Source organism: Bombyx mandarina, chromosome 16 (genome assembly GCF_030267445.1).
Source record: "Bombyx mandarina strain Sakado chromosome 16, ASM3026744v2".
Lineage (NCBI taxonomy): Eukaryota > Metazoa > Arthropoda > Insecta > Lepidoptera > Bombycidae > Bombyx > Bombyx mandarina.
In genome coordinates this window covers 8,201,156-8,219,082 of record NC_143222.1, presented here as the reverse complement: position 1 = coordinate 8,219,082, position 17,927 = coordinate 8,201,156, and positions in this window count along the sequence as shown.

Sequence of the window (17,927 nt, the reverse complement as noted above, 5' to 3'; positions counted from 1 at the left end):
TCGCAGGACTCAGATATTAATAATCAAATTTAATGTTTCCGAAGCGAAGCGAGGGCGGGATGTTAAATAAAAATATTAGAGGCTTTAATAAGCTTGTCCGCTCAATGCGATTCCGTATTCTTGAGGAGTGTTTCTTTGGCCGTAACAATCTGAAGGCGGCGCCACGGGTCAGCGGACCCCCCACCACCCGACACGTGTGGATGTGTGCGTCCACACGGACACGACTTGGGAACTTTTGTTTCTGAAAGTCGCCAGGGATTTTGTACCTATGCTTCTACATCACGTTTCTTGGATGTAGTCAACAATTTATAAAGATCAATATTTACTTCTTCATTTTTTTTAATCTGTTACTCATCATTATCTATATAAATAAATGAATTGCTGTTCGTTAGTCTCGCTAAAATTCGAGAACGGCTGGACCGATTTGGCTAATTTTGGTCTTTAATTATTTATGGAAGTCCAGAGGTTTGAAGGGTAGATAAATATGAAAATGCTCGGAATTAAATAAAAATAACAATTTTGTTGTTCCTTTGATTCCCCCGTCGGACGGATTCCTTTTGTTTTAAGTTTATTTTATACAAAAGTTTAGGTCTTTTATTTATCGATTGAGGCACTACTACGAAGTCTGCCGGGTCAGCTAGTATATTATATTTATTAGTTTCGGTAGTTTTGTAGTAACCTCGCAGAAGAAGATAAGTTAATGTGTTTCAATAACCTAAAATGATTTGCTTAGCAGAGAGAGTGCACGCGACTTTTCGGATTCGAAGTTGCCATATGAATTGATATTTATAGGAGTACCTATATCTGTCTGTGACATGCCTCAGCAGAATATTTAAAGTGATTCTTCGGAGCGTTTTGCGAATTAGGATAAACAATATCAGTTGATTAGTAGTCAATCTAATTTGATTACATAAAAAAGCGAACAAAATATGGGAATGAAATAAAGAAGCCTTTGTCTTTTCACGGCTCATGTGCAGAGAGAGTTCCATGTGGCCCATAGACATCAACAAATGATGATGACTGCACATTGTCGAACACGTGAGGCTGGACCCTACACAATACTACATGACATATACTGAAAACACGTACTAAAGTGCACCTACTTATTTGGTTTTATTGCAAGTAGGTATGTTATTTATCAAATAATGTTACGAAAAGTTTTCTCCACAGCAGCAATTAAAAAAAAACAGAAATAAATACAAAACAAAAGAGAAACATCAACTTTTCAATGTCATTACCATTCGTCCCAGAATAGATTTGTCGCGAGCCCCACCCTTCTCTCAGCCGTTTCTCGAAAACTTTCCAGATCTACTGACTGTCTCCACGGTTTAACACTTCACGAGATGCTAATGGCAGAATTGAAATATAAAGTACAAAAAAATAAAATTATTTATTTATTAGACTACTAGCTGACCCGGCCGACTTCGTAGTGCCTCAATCGATAAATAAAAGACCTAAACTTTTATATAGAATAAACTTAAAACAAACAAAAGGAATCCGTCCGACGGGGGACACGTCAAAGGGAAAACAAAATTGTTATTTTTATTTAATTCCGAGAATTTTCATATTTTTATACCTTTTAAACCTTCTCTGGACTTCCACAAATAATTCAAGACCAAAATTAGCCAAATCGGTCAAGCCGTTTTCATGTTATGTCGTGACAACGGAAAACGGGTTTCATTTTTATATATATAGATTAGTCTGAGCGTTCGATAGCGGCTTGGTTCCAGTAGTTGCTGCTGTCCATAAGCGACAGCCACAGGTGAACTTAATACAAGTCTGCATTCGAAGGCATTAAAAATATATTGCATTTAGACTTCTTCTTCTTCTTAGTCGAGTACTTCATTGCTGAAGGTCGTGTCCCTGAAAGCCCTTGGTGGCGCTTTGTACCATCAGCTTCCATTTGCTTCGGTTTTCGGCTTCTCTCAGGGCGTTCGCAACAGAGAGTCCAGTGAGAGCAGTTATCTGATCCGACCAACGGCTTAGTGGCCAGCCGGCGGGTCTTGCCTACCATAATCAATCTTTCAGGGTTGTCTGGTGGCCGCCGAGTAATGTGACCAAAGTAACTAAGAACCTTCTGGTAGCAAATCGTCGACAGTCTAATTTCTAGACGAAGTTGCTCGAGGACAGATTTGTTTGTTCCCTTGGCGGTCCACGGTATGCGGAGCATTCTTCGGCAACACCACATCACATTTAAAGCATAAATAAGCAGACTAGTGAGTGGCCCCTACCCGTAGGACATATTGTTAGTTACTAACTATCTTAACAAATGAATAACAACTAAGTCAACCAAATTTTACGATCGTCTATTGACGCATTAGTTTTCCGTTTATCATCGACCCGTCGAACCTGCGACGAAGGGCTCGGCGAGTAAATTAACCCACAGACACATCCCACCGAGTTTCTTGCCGGACATTCTCAGTGGGACGCTTTTCCGATCCGGTGGTAGATTCGGCGAAGCACTGCTCTTGCTAGGGTTCGTGTTAGCAACGTCATCAAGTTTGAGCCCCGTGAGCTCACCTACTTGTTAGGATACGCTGACATAGCCTGTCAAGGCTATCAGCTTAAGTAGGGAAAAAAAAAGTTTTCTTTGACAAAAAAAACTGAAGTATACGTAGGTAGTGTCGGAAATGATATAACGATACTAAAAAAATACTTTCTGATTTATTTTAACTTCTACCCACAGCAATGATACTGAATGACGATTACGACCACTCTGACAAGAGTGATGATACGATAAAGGAAAAAAAAACAGATGAAACCGCGAAAGTAGTTTTAATTATACTAGAAATATGGTTAGTACTGACAGAAGCAAGTTTGTATTACAAAACACTAAACAAAGGTAACTTCAGTACTATTTCTGTAAAATTTAGATCTAAAACTAAGGAACATGTTTCCCGAATAAAAGCCGTATCGTTTCGCTAATGGAAACAGACGCAAACTGTTACAGTTAAAGCTGTTTCGGGAGTGCCTGCCCTCACTTAATTACCCGCTTCCTTAACAGTTAGCATTTTCTCACTCGGATCGTTACCACTTAACTTTGGCGGTTTGCTTAGTTTCATTTGCTTTTCAAAAGTTCGACTTTAGGACATTTATAGGATTGAAATTGTTGATGATTTTATTTTAATATTCGATATTATTGAAGTTGACACACGCACGCACACCCGACAAAACAAACACTTGTTTATTTAGGGTTCCTAATTGTAAACAGTGATGGCTGTGCAATAATAATGCGGGTTGGGTTAACCTTGGTCACGCTTGGTGTTATTGGTATCCATAGTATAGGTGATTTTTTTTTATTGCTTAGATGGGTGGACGAGCTCACAACCCACCTGGTGCTAAGTGGTTACTGGAGTTCATAGACATCTACAACGTAAATGCGCTACCCACCTTGAGATGTAAGTTCTAAGGTCTTAAGTATAGTTACAACGGCTGCCCCAACCTTCAAACCGAAACGCATTACTGCTTCACGGTAGAAATAGGCAGGGTGGTGGTACCTACCCGTGCGGACTTACAAGAGGTCCTACCATACTCGTAGGCTTAAAGATGATCGTACTGGGAGCTCATTCCATAGGCGGATGGCACGTGGCAAAAAATATATCTGGAAACGCGCTGTGGATGAACGCAGTGGCTCCAGGTAGTATGGATGAACTCTACTCCGCTGGCGGGCGGTGTGCTGGTAAAAATGAGATGGTGGAATCATCTTAAGCAATTCCTCAGGTCATCATTGTTAATCGATACTTCTGGTAAAAACCAGAGGTCTCTTGTCGATCAGCGTGAATATTCATTTATTATTTATTTTTTATTCATGGATTTTAGCTCAACCGGTAGGATCATGTCCATTAATTCCTCAGAGCCCCCCACATGCATCGTATAGTAGGTACAAATTATTCAAAGCACCAGAGCCTACCTTGAGCCCAGATGTTCAAAGATCAATTCATTAAATAGTATTTTACGCAAAATTAGAATGTCCTAGCTTCCATAGCATAAACCATAAAATAAGCTCTGGTATCCGATGACGTCACTTTTTATAAGACTACGCACAAAACATTGCCGTGTTTAGCACGCTCTCTTGATCCGGATGCCGAAGTCTGAGGGAAATTATCCGGAAAATAGCCGGGATACGCACGCGTAGGTGTAATAATGCCTCCCCACCCTTTTACACCCGGCCCTCTACCCGGTTAGTTACGACCATGGCAGGGATGCTAAGAGTTTAATATTCGAGATCTGAGACATTTTATTAAGGTCCTTCGTTTATGAAGATTTTAAAATGCTCAGTGGTTACAATTTAACTAGCCCTGGTCAAGTAATTATCGACGAATGATATTGTTATGGGTTGGGTTATTTACCTCTCATTGACAGGAAAGGAGGATCGATTTATTTAAAAAAAAAAATAAGCTTTTCCTCACGAGGAAAGCACATAAAACCAAATATGGTGTTATGTGCTTTCCGAATATATAAAAGTTAAGTTAATATTTGGACCATGGGAGAGTGATTTGTTAAACGTAAAACACCACTTTGGTGATGGCGGTAGTGACGCCGATTTTCCTGAGTCACGAATTTAAAAACAACCAGGGCATTAGTTAATCTATCATACAATATGGCGGCTGCTCCACCCTTCAATCCGAAAAGCGTGATTGCCAGATCTCACTTGAAAGATACCAAAGAGTTACCCCTTTAACAGAGATGATAATTATTAGAACCACCCTGCCTATTTCTGCCGTGAAGCAGTAATGCGTTTCGGTTTGAAGGGCGAGGCAGCCATTGTACCGTACTGAGACCTTTTTTTTTTTTTTTTTAACGCTGGGGAATCCATTTACGGATACCCGGTCCGGGGGGGTAACGAACCGAGTTATGTCGGACTCCGGCGCCTCCTGAGAGGAAGAGGGGGACGAGAAGGTCCTCCACCTCCCCGAATTCCTCGCAAGAGACTACGCCTTGAAAAAGGCGCGCGAAGCACTTGCCCCGCAGAACGACTACCGTACTGAGACCTTAGAACTCATATCTCAAGGTGAGTGGCTGCATTTACTTTGTAGATGCCTATGAGCTTCGGTAACACCTTAACACCAGGTGAGCTGTGAGATCGTCCACGCACATAAAAAAAAAAAAATAGTATATTAATTTTTATGACAGGTAAATATTTAGATATACGTCGTGGCTTTGAAATTTCTGTTTCGATAGAATCGCACAGTGACCGGCGATAAATATTGCACATCGACTTTTTGAAAGAGACGATCGGCTAATTCCGGCTTTGTATAGCGTTATCTCTGTCTCGCGAAACGCTATCAGTCTGGTATCTATTAGAGCCGTATAAAATAGCACTTGAAAAACGTTTGCCAAACCTCACATTGGTAGAGCGCGACAGAGATAAGGCTCTACGAAGCCTATTATCTCGATTGAAATATCAATGTTCAGTATATATCGCCAGTTACATTCACAGCACTATTGCATTCAATATTAATTTTCGAATCAAGTAAATATTGCAAGCAACTATCTGGCCCCATTTATATGTGTTGGGCTTTCGAGCACCAAACAAATTCTAATTAATATTAATATTTGAGGAGCTGTTTGATATGATGCTGTAATCTGCTTAATTTCATTGGCCCACAGGAGCAAAAGTTTGTCCTAACTATCAGGAACTACTGCATTCATCCGCAGTGCGATTCCAGATATATTTTCGCTACGTGTCCTCTGGCTTCGGATTGAACTCTGATATTTCTAAAGCACTAAGTGATGACTTTTTTCAAACGAGGATTGTAGGTGTAAGCAGTACCTACTTTATCTATTCTCTTAGTATTGCTGACATCCATCAGCGTCTGTGACGATCCAAAAGCATGTGGCTCATATACCTTAACCAGCGACCCGCCCTTGCTTCGCTTCGGAAACTATAATTTATTATTGATTTCTCCACTATTTAATGGATGTTATTATACACATAAACCTTCCTCTTCGATCACTCTATCTATTAAAAAAAAACGCATCAAAATCAGCTGCGTAGTTTTAAAGATTTAAGCATACATAGGGACAGACAGATATAAGGACAGAGAAAGCGACTTTGTTTTATACTATGTAGTGATAAGCTACCAAAAAAAACCCAAGAAACTTGCGATAGTATGTGAATGACAAATTTATTCGTGAATTATTCGATAATCCAGTGCCGTGATTTTGGTGAGCTACTTGCGATTATGTAACTGCAATATAAAAAAAAGCAGATAGCCTAATATTCGGTATTGATTTCCGAAAATTTGTTGACGAATTTCGGCCGTCGTCTTCGGCCGCCGAGTCTACCATCCCTAGTTACGAGCGCGGTTCTGTGCGCGCTGTATACACCATCAACCTGGATTGTTCTTTTTATGAGTAGAGTGGTCAGTTCGTGCATTCTTGTTTGACGTATTTTTAGTACCGTCTGCGGAATTATTCGTATGACTTGAGATGTATTTACAAAAACTAGTGGTCCTCCGGTAGTCGAAATTCGACTAAAATTAATTGAAATTATAAGTTTGTACCCAATTATGATTCTGTTGTCAAAGACTTACTGTTATAATAACAGATTTTGCCAAGACTACACTATAGACAAATATTATTAAAGACAAACAATATCGTATCTATACTCAATTTGACCGCAGACTATAAGTAATAAGAAAAGTTTGGTAATAAAAAAATAGTATGCATGCGTGTGCGGGTCAAATATATGATAGTGTGTGTAACGCTTTTTTTTAATTGATTTAATGTATTTTTTATGCATAATTTAAGAAAATATTAACATTCTGCACTCCTTCTCTATATTCTCTATAAGTGTGGGAAAATTCATACTGCTCCGTCCGCACAATTTTCGTAAAAAGAGGTACAAAGTTTTTGATTCACGTATTAATATATAGATATATAACTGAACAGTAAAAGAAAAACGTTTCAAAGCATCTATTTATATATTTTTTGTGATGCTATAAATAGCATAATTTGACGCCGCTATCTAAGTTAAGACATGGAGTCGGAATTGCCGGAAATAAACCGGAACCTATGCGGCTGAAATAGACTTTTAGTACCCATTTTTGTGGTCTTACAATAGAGCCTACAAATTGATATATTCATATCACGCTACTAGCTAGGCTAGCGGTATTTTGGCGGGTTTTTACGCTTACAGCTTGACATTTTTCCAACTTATCACAGGTATAAGAAAATTCTGATTGCCTGTCCACCCTCTACATTTATACTACAAAATTAAATTAAATCTTTTTCTATAAAACATTGTCTTAGTAAAAACTGTTACATTTCTTCTTACCCGGTGTTATTAAAATAGGTAACAGAAAACCAAAAAAAAATCTTTGAAGCGAAAAGCCAATTAGCGAACCCAAGCCCAAAACATACAATGAGCTGTAACAATTTTTTCCGCTGCGAATTAAAAAAAAAAAACTAGTTTCATTCCAAATGACAAATTAATCGTTCGAAAGTTTCGGTTGGATTTTTTTTTTTCAATAGTTTTGGAGGCAACGGGTCGGAAGGAATTGTCGTGACATTTCGGTAGTTCGGTAAAGCGTCCCACAGACAGTCAGCCCGGACATTATAGTTACCGACAATTTCTTGTGTATCTCGCTTTTGACGAAGATGTCGTCTGACGTGACTTTAATATGATTTGAAATGGATACGTTTTATAAATAGGTGTATCAGATTAAAATGTATGTTTACATGTTTTTTGATGTAGCCATCAAGTTAAGTTAATTTAAAAAGTTTCGAAAAAAACGTTACCTTTTAGTTTTTAGAGAGCTTTAGTTGTTACAAAGTTTATTTTTTTGTGTTCAAGTGTTTGTCATAAGATCTTATACAATACTTATATCGCTTTAAGTCTATCTTATATTATTATACCTACGCATTTAGTTAGCCAAATTACGTGAAAGATTAAAGCAAAATGTGCACACGATATTTAAGTATTTTACAAAGGAAGGCCACTCGTTCTCATCCCATATTTACCTGAGTATTCCTTTCAAAAACGGCAGCCCACATTGTGTACTCGACGGTGACAATTGCAAATGTATTTACAGACCAGCAAATAAATTATTTAAGGCATGTTGCGTCCGCACCGAAACCCCGCACTGTTTTTTTTTTGTAGGGATTACATAAATCCAATTCTGGCAGATTGCGAAAGTTGTATTTGTCTAATTTGAAATAAAGCTAGTCATTCACATTCCAACTTGTATGTTAATATTAAATATCCTTGAAATTTGCGCGAATAAAATCTTAGCAGCAGCAGCAGCACATGTAATTGCTTCGGTTTTGTTTTATTAAATTATTTTACGTAAAGCTTAGTTGCTGAAATCGTATTTATTTTTAGTAGACGTAGGTGGCTTTTACAAAGTGCACGTCTCTGGCTGATGCATGTGAAGCTTTATATGAATAAGCGGTTGTGTTTACGCGCCGTTTCGTCATTCAATTATCCTTTTGCCACAATTTATAAACGCATTGATGATTGCTCAAGTGCGCACATTTTTAAGTGGCACTCGGAAGATTAGCATTATTCGTCCCAATCTTCCTCAGGACAGGTAAAATTATTCTTACGTTCGTGAAATGTTTAACGGATGCCTTTTGCAAAACTAACTAACACAAAAACAAAACGTAAAATTTTCAATCAACATATGCATACATATAGTATGTTGATTGCAAAATAATTATTGTATTCAAAACCATTAGGAGTTATTGTAGATTACCAATTGAAACGGTTCCTTTAGTTAATTGGCAAAATGAACCGTCAAACATCTACTGAATCAATCGTGACCTCAGTCAAGACTGATCCCAAGCAAATTGAATCATGGCCGGTAAAAAAGGAAACACGGATCGTTGGCGCCAACGCGCCAGCGATGTTCTTTATTTGAATGTCTGCCCGCGAAGAATTCCTTTTTTCATGTTATCGCGTGTTTCGAAATTCGAATAGACTAAAATGAAATCGCATTTCGTATCCATAAAGTAGGTAATACAGTAATTGATGACAGCGATCGGAGGATATTGGTACTGTCGAGTATTGCCTTATATTTTATTTTAGTGCGACAGGTCGGTCGATGGTCGCAGCGGGGCGCGTCGCGGCCTCTTAGTACTGGACCACCCGCCCGACGTTATGACGTAGGAAGTATTTCATAATTCAAAAATTTAGTTTCTTTTTAATAGTTTGTTAAACCGAATACAGTGTAGATTAAAAGATAAAATATTAATTAAAAGTGTTTTTTTTTTTTAGGGCGAACGACGAATTTGATTTTGTTTGTCAATTTAAATTTAAATGTTATGTGTGTTTGTGTTATTCTTCGAAGAGGATGGAACGGAATTATGAGAAACGTTTGTGAATTAAATTGAGACCAGCTCCCAAGCTGATGAGAATTCCTGTAAATGATCTCCTTAGAATTCTACGGTTTGTTCACGCATGTGTTCAGAATGAAATGAAAACCTGGAGTGTGTCTGCTTTAAGCACACTAATTGAGACATTTAAAATTTCCAGGAAAAATCTCAATCGTATAAATATAGTGTTTTTTTTTTATTTGCTTAGATGGGTGGACGAGCGCACAGCCCACCTGGTGTTAAGTGGTTACTGGAGCCCATAGACATCACGCAAATGCGCCACCCACCTTGAGATATAAGTTCTAAGGTCTCAAGTATAGTTACAACGGCTGCCCCACCCTTCAAACCGAAACGCATTACTGCTTCACGGCAGAAATAGGCAGGGTGGTGGCACCCACCCGCGCGGACTCACAAGAGGTCCTACCACCAGTAAAGTATAAGTATTTTGAAATACTTTTTGTTCTCTTCTCCTGAGAACATTGTTACATGGAAAGCCTTGTGAACCCTCACGGGTAGGTAGATACCACAACTCTGCCTATTTCTGTATCGATCCAGTAATGTGTTCGAATTTGAAGGATGGGTATTTACATTTGCCGTTATATCCATTGGTGATCTAGAACTCTTAAGTTAGGCCGCGGCATTGTGTAGGCTCTGGTAACCACTTAACCCCAGGTGGGTTGTAAGTTCGTTCACATAAATAAAATGTGCAATAAATAAATAAATAAAAATCTTTAGCAATGAAGCATATGTTTATGACTGCTGAATTTGGAATTGTCCATTTCATTCTGTACCTTGTAGGAAAGTTTACATTTTCTGATTAATCTATCTTTAGCATATTAAATCAAATAAATATAGGTAGGTACAATATTATGTATCTATTAAGAATTAAAATCTCGTAGCAGAAGAAAAAATCGACGCAAAAGCTGAAAATTTAATGGATAAAAAGACAAAATTACCCTTTATATATATTTCAAAGTAAGATATATACCTACATAGGCTTTCGACTGTTAAAAATATCAAATACCACTGTGCTGTTTTTCTATAGACCATTTATAGAATTGATAATGCTTTCCTTGCCGATTATCTCAACCTTTCCCAAAAAAGAAAAGGGCCTCTATATTTTTTTTTACTTTCATCACAACCTTAATGTCTCCCATACTTTATTCAAGTGATAAACGCAGACCGAGTAAAAATAAACTATAAAACAAGGATATTTGAACCTGGGGTCAATCAGAGCATTAACCACTAGACCCGCAAGAAGAGAAGAAAGAGTCCGAAATATAAAATAAATAATAGTTTAAAAAAACTAAAAAACACGCTTTATATAAAGTTCAACTAAAAAGGGTGCTTTTTAAGATATTATTGAAACAATAATTCCCCCCGCTTTTTTTACAATAAAATATATTTCTTTTACACTATTTTCAATTGAAATTTATTAAAATTTATTTTCTATTTTTAGTTGAATTTTTATATAAAGCGTGTTTTTTTTTTGTTTTTTTTTAAAAATTATTATTTATTTTTCATTTTTTTAGTTTAATTTTAATATTTTTTTTCAATTTTTTTTTAATGAAATCTGAATGAAATCTGGCCGTTTAAAGTGGGTCAAAATCGCGTGTAAAGGAGTTCGTTACAAACATACATACAAGTGAAGCTAATATGAAGCATGTAAAAATCTCCTGTAACAGTACTTCAATGTAAATGTAATGTAAAGATACCTACTCTTTGTCCCACTGAAAGTCATTGTGTATATATATACCGGCACCTCGTAGACTCCAGGATACCGCCGTCCACGTGGTGTCGGCGCCTTTGTCGGCATATCAAACGACACGCGTCGCCGAGACCGCCGCCGCCGGAGTACACGCCGACTCGCGCAGACCATGCTTGTCCATACTTACAAGTTATAAGAGAATGGTGAAGTATAATGACGCTTTTTTTCCTACCTGTTCTATTAGCCTCGAGGGGTTGAGAGCTGAAGAGCTAGTAAGTGAGCTCACGGGGCTCAAACCGACCCTAGCAAGAGCAGTGCTTCGCAGAATCTACCACCGGATCGGAAACGCGACCCACTGAGAAGATCCGATGAGCAATGGATGCACTATTTGGATTAGGTTCATTATAAACATGCAGCAAGGTATTTATTATGTTTAACAGCAAAATATTTACAAGGACCCAACCTAAAAATTTTTGCATTGTGACCTTACTCTAAGACAATTGCTACAATTTCATTTTTATAATTCTGTATTAAGCTCGTAATGTACTTTAAAATACATAATTCTCTATATTCTATGAATTAAGCCCTCCGAAGACAGCGCTTACAGGAATGGAATGCGACGTCCGTGCCGCGTGGATGACTGTAGTATCTAATCAGCATTTAGTCCCGTGTGACGGAAGCATGACTTCTAATTCATACAAATATTTGATTGGTTCACTCTTGTGACTTAGACCACTTTGCTCTTTAATTTGACTGGTTCACTCTTGTTACTTAGACCGCAGTATTGTTTATTGGACATCGGGAAATGTAATCCTGTGTGAGTACATTGGTACAATTGGGATATTAGAAATCATTTGTTTTATTCCTCTTGTAGGCCGACGAGCATACGGCCCACCTGATGCTGAGCTGCTATCATCGCCAATGGACGTCAGCAATGCACAGCCAATCCGCTGCCTGCCATTGAGTAATCTACGAATGAAAAAGATAAATTTGAATTAGATTAACATTGTATCGGAATATCAAAAAGTATTATGTGATAGAATTTAACATTTTACTTATCAGTAACATATACCAGAAAATTTGCTAATTCGAAAAAAAAAGACAGACTCTTTTTTACTTTTTTTTACTTTTAGGTCACGCAGTTTTATTTATTGATTAGATAGAACTACATACAGCACGGCCCAGCCTGAGATACGAGGTGGAATCCTCAACTGTATTGTATAACAGTTTTTTTTACTGGTGGTAGGACCTCTTGTAAGTCCGCGCGGGTAGGTACCACTACCTTGCTTATTTCTGCAGTAAAGCAGTGATGCATTTCGGTTTGAAGGGTAGGGGCAGCCGTTGTAACTATACTGAGATCTTAGAACTTATATCTCAAGGTGGGTGGCGCATTTACGTTGTAGATGTCTATGGGCTCCAGTAACCACTTAACACCAGGTGGGCTGTGAGCTCGTCCACCCATCTAAGCAATAAATAAAAAAGCTGTCCGACCTTTCAAACTGAATTACTGCTTTGTGGAAGAGATAGCTAAAGTCCTGTCGCGAGTAAACGCCGAGTATGCGATAGTAGCTAGCTGGTATACTACTCAGAGAACGCCCCTCCTCATTTTCCGATGGATATCTAGGTAGTCTTTTATGACACCAACCAGCTGTTATTCTAGACAACAATAGCGGGTTTGAAGAGTATACCCGTAATATAATATTTTTGAGGCTTCGAGGAAACGTCTCGAACAGGGCGGCGTTTGCAGTGTCAATAGTTAAGGTAACCATTTAAGACCAGATAGACAGTGAGCTATTTCACATATGTATGCAAGAAAATAATATTGTTATAATTCAAACGGTAATTAAAATTAACAAGATAAAATCCGGCATTCCGACAATAGGCAATCTTTAAAATCTAATCTCGTCGAATCTTTGGCGAATATTTCAGTTGTGTCGATGTGAAGACAAGGCAGTACAAAAATGAATAAATACATGTATAAAAGCAGACGAAAGGTATAAATAAATAAATTCAAATGGAGGCTACTGGCGCCAGAGATGCCGACGCACGCGCTTCTCTTGTTGCTCTGTGTGGAACAGAGCCGACTATGGGGCGGCTTTTATTATACAAAAATTAAATAAGAACTTAAGAAGATTCAAAATCATCAATTCAACCTGTATACCACTAATATAGTATTCCAGAATAGATAGTATATCACTAATATAGTATTCCAGAATAGATTTAAAAATATCCTTTTGTTAATATGTGCTAGTAAATGATTTAAATTCTATAACTAAACTCTTTGGATAATTAATTATTTTTTATAAAATACTAGCCGTACTCGCCCAATCATGGTCGAGGCGGTTGGCCAACCCCACGTGGGGTCTACGGACCGTCGAGGCGGTTTACCCAGTCTTTGATGACTGGGTGAATCGTGGCCGAGGACGCCTCACCTTCCGTCTGGTGCAGGTGCTGACTGGGTACGGATGCTTCGGGAAGTATCTGCACCGGATAGGAGCTGAGCCGACGACGAGGTGCCACCATTGTGGACACGACCTGGACACGGCGGAGCATACGCTTGCTGTCTGCCCCGCTTGGGAGGTGCAGCGCCGTGTCCTGGTCGCAAAGATAGGACCAGACTTGTCGCTGCCTGCCGTCGTGGCGTCGATGCGATGACGAGTCCTGGAAGGCTATGCTCGACTTCTGCGAGTGCACCATCTCGCAGAAGGAGGCGGCGGGGCGAGTGAGGCAAAGCTCTCCTCACTACGCAGAAATCCGCCGCCGCCGAGCAGGGGGTCGGGACCGGGGTCTCGTCCGTAACCCGGCCCCCTAAGAGCTTCGGGCTTCACCCGTTTTGTGCGGGAAGGAGCCTAGGCGTGGGGCGGCGTGGTAAGCCGCGTTCCCCCGACCGCTCCGGGGGAAGGTGTAGCGCGGCGCCATCAATGCGGGCTCTTGGCCCGTCGACCGAGGGAACCGGCGGTCGTGTCGCTGGCGGCCGCCGGTCCAGCGTTTGGGGGACGGCGGGGTGGATGTAATATGCTCTGCGTAAACCCTGTCCCGCCGTCTCAATAGCTCCGACTGGGTTCCCACCCGGTCCGGGGTAGAGCGCCGGCTGTGAGCGGCAGGAGTTTTTAGTGAGGTTCAACTCCCACATACGCCGTGCGGGTGGGGATCCGGCGATTTTCGAAAAAAAAAAAAAGCCGTACTCGCCCGCTTCGCTAGGCATTTAAAATTAACATTATTATTTATTGTCATTATTATTAGGGAGTCCAACACTCATATAAATATTAGCCTATCCATTAAGTACCTACATGTATTTTCTACATGGATACCAAATTTCTAATCAATCGGATGCATGGTTCAGTAGTTATAATGGAAAATTCGTAAAAACCACTGTAGATTTATATTCCACCCATCATGATAGGACGATGTAATGCCAAGAACCTTGCGTAAGTTGTTAACAATATTTCAAATTTTGGTACTTAAAAGACTTTAACCTCTTACAAATAAAAACAATATACGGAAATGCATATCTCACGAAGTTGTTTATCTATACAACTTTTAAAATACATCATTTTGACCGTTAAGCTGAAATTTTGTATTTTTGTTATGAAAAACTGGATTAATTAGTGGTAAAAAAAAACGATCATTTCCGCAACACCGTAACATTGCAACACTATATTTCTACCTCACAATCATGTATTCTAACAATGCAAAAGCAATTTAAAATCTCTCGGATCCACTTTTACCCCTGTTCCCGGTATCAACTGACTTATAAACGCAATATTGTATTTGTATAAAAACAATAGGCTTGTTATAGGTGGCTCTGGATCGTGTGTGCGCCCTTTTTGTTCATTCCCTGAGAACGTAATCAGGAATAATGTGCGTGGGGTATTTCCCACGCAGGTAGGTAATAAGTATCTTTTATCTTCAATGTTTATGACGAATTCAATAGTAATTATAATTAAAGTTTAAAAAAGTTTGAGATTTTGTTATTAATCGATAAGTTAAGCTGAGATTTTAACCGCTTAGTGGAATTCGTAGACTTTACAATGTGAATACTTACCACCTACCCTAATCCATATGATTTCTAATTAGCTTAGTATCCCCAAATCCAAATGATGTCCTATCCCTCAAACTTTTCTATAAAATGAAGAAAAACTTTCAGTCTTCTCAAAGTAGTTTCCATAATGTAGTTAGCTTTTTTAAGCTTCAATATTAAAATTCGCCAATTAAAATCTCAAAAGCCTTTTTTGGAGTCGATAAAAAAAAACTATATAAATTGGTAATTGTATAGTTGACGTATTAGAAAACGGGTAACGCGTTAGGTGATACTGCTGAATTCAAAAGTGGCATTTTTCAGGACATTCTTTTATTTTAAAACCACTGCCGTATTGGGTATATGCGTTGAAGACTCAAAAATAGCGCTAAAAATTTTTGGGGGTATTTATTTTTTGAACATCGCCCTGATTCCGGCCCTCGGAATCCGCTTAGTACCACCGCGGTCGCCAAAAAGTTCGATTCACAAGGCTGTACCTCGTATTATTAATATTTAGGCTCGAAGCCTGATAGGTATATTATTTGGGTCCATTCATGTTTCTTTGTAAGCTGTTTCTTCCAGTGGTTTATATTGAAAACTTTCAACAATTCTTGTTTTCAGTGAAGTTACAAATAATAATAATAATATTCGTAGTGGTTTCTTAGGTTTTCGCGAATCTACAATTAAAACTATTTTAAATCGTATTAAATTTCGCGTTTTTTTATTGTAATAATTTCCGAGGTTTCGAATTCTTTTGGAATTCGAACCACCGTCTACATTTTTTGGTCATAAACTTTTTTGAAATTTACCTTTCGTTTTACAAAGAATGATCTAACAGTATTTTGAGGTCTGGCAATGATTAATAATAACATTCGTAATTGAATTGAGTTACTGTATTATTGAAACAAAAAACTTTTCAAATTCATCATCGAACAAACTATGAATTATTTTGGCGATGAGCGAAGCCAGTATCATTAATTACAGCCCAAGGACAAGGAAAACAAGTCTCTGTGCCCCTTGTTTTACGAGCTTGTTTGAAAAAACCGACATAGTTTTCGCATTCGAATGGATCATACCTAGCATGGTTGTCAAATTTCTTTTACCTCATCAAACTATTTTTATTGCTTGTCTCGTAGTTAAAATGTTTCTAAATGGCCCTAAACCATAAGTTGTCTCAAATCACAGAAATAGACGTTCCAGTTTGAACCATGAAATGATCGTTGTACAATACAACGGAGACTTCGACCACAAGTCCCAAAATGGTATTCACTTTCTATGGTGTGGGCAATTTAACGATAGATTGATCCCCACGGGTGTTTGCCAATATCGTACGGGCAAAGTCCCCGATGCCGCCTAAATCGATTAACCTAACCGATATATAGAGTACTCGTCATACAGAACCAATAATTTGACAAACAAGTCTCAAGATGGGTGGCGTCCTACTCCTCAAACTTAAAAGCAAGTGGATCGTGAGCTATCATCTAATCGTCCACAGCAAAACAATAATCTAGAACATTCTAGAAACATAAGATAAGACCCTTCTAAGTTTCTCAATAGTAGGTTTTTTTTTGTAAATTGTGGCAATAGCCAATGAAATGAAAATGAATAGTTAAATAATAATAAATATATTTCATGTCAATTCCTTTTTGGACACTGAGATACAAAAGCTTAAATAGATATCAAACAAATTCAATTCAACAATACTACTGCGCCCATTTCTGTCGCGAAGCTTTCGTTCTGGTTTGAACAGTTACTGTACCATGCCATGCGGTTAAAACTTACCCACCTAGGTCAAATTCTCTTAGTTATAGTAATTAGTTTTAAGAACTTTGGATTCGAATAAGAATATTAGGATAATAATAGGATAGGACATAGAGGAGATACTTCAAACTGCAATTGGAATTTTAAATTGGCTTAAATATAATTAAGTTAAAGATCATAAAAAAATGCGAATTTATATGCGAAACGAAAATTTAGCAGGATAATTAAAGAAGGATTTAGTAACAAAGACAACGAAAGTGTAACAGATAACTTTGATTGGGATCAAACCTGTTAAGCTAATAACACGCCACAGACGATTTGACTTCGATAATTAAGTTGACAGCAACAGTAATATGACTAGCAGGTCTATCGGACCTAAGCGAAGAAATTGACTAATTTCATGATACAAAAGTAAAACCGTCAAGTAAAATGGGAATGAAATATTTGAATTTACAAGTAAAATTTATAACATCGACCCGTAAATTAGTCCCGCAAAGCTATTAAATTTGTAAGAACTCACAAACCGAGCCAACTTCACATCAAACGGCCATTTTCACATTAATAATCCATCACCCTTTTTTCCTTACAAATACATCACTTAACCCTACCGCGACAACCCTTCGTTCGTAATTCTAGAAATTCTCAGGGCGTTAATGTCACGCCTCTGCCACAACACAACTAACACTAACTATCTAAATACAAAATCAAAATAAATCGTATGCCTTATAACTTAAGATCGAATGTGGTTTAATGTTCAATGATAAAGGAATAGGGTAATATCGCACACGATTTTTAAGAATAAGTCTTTCAGGTGATTGTGCCAATTAAAATGTGCTGCTGGTAACGACCTTAAGTAAAGGCTGGAAGGTTTGTTTTCGATGTTCAAGGTTTATTTTATTTTTGTTTTGAGGTTAGGTGACAATGGTGACGCCATGTTGGTTTATGGAGACGAAGGGGGAACACGCGGTAATAATGTACGGCTTATAGCAGTTTAATTGGCTCACAACTACGAAAACTGATATGAAAAGTACCGTTAAGGAATCGATATCTCGTGTTTTATTAAAGGTCTTGTCGAGTTTTGAGTTTGTCGTGATATGTAATTACCAGACGAAGTTCGTAGAA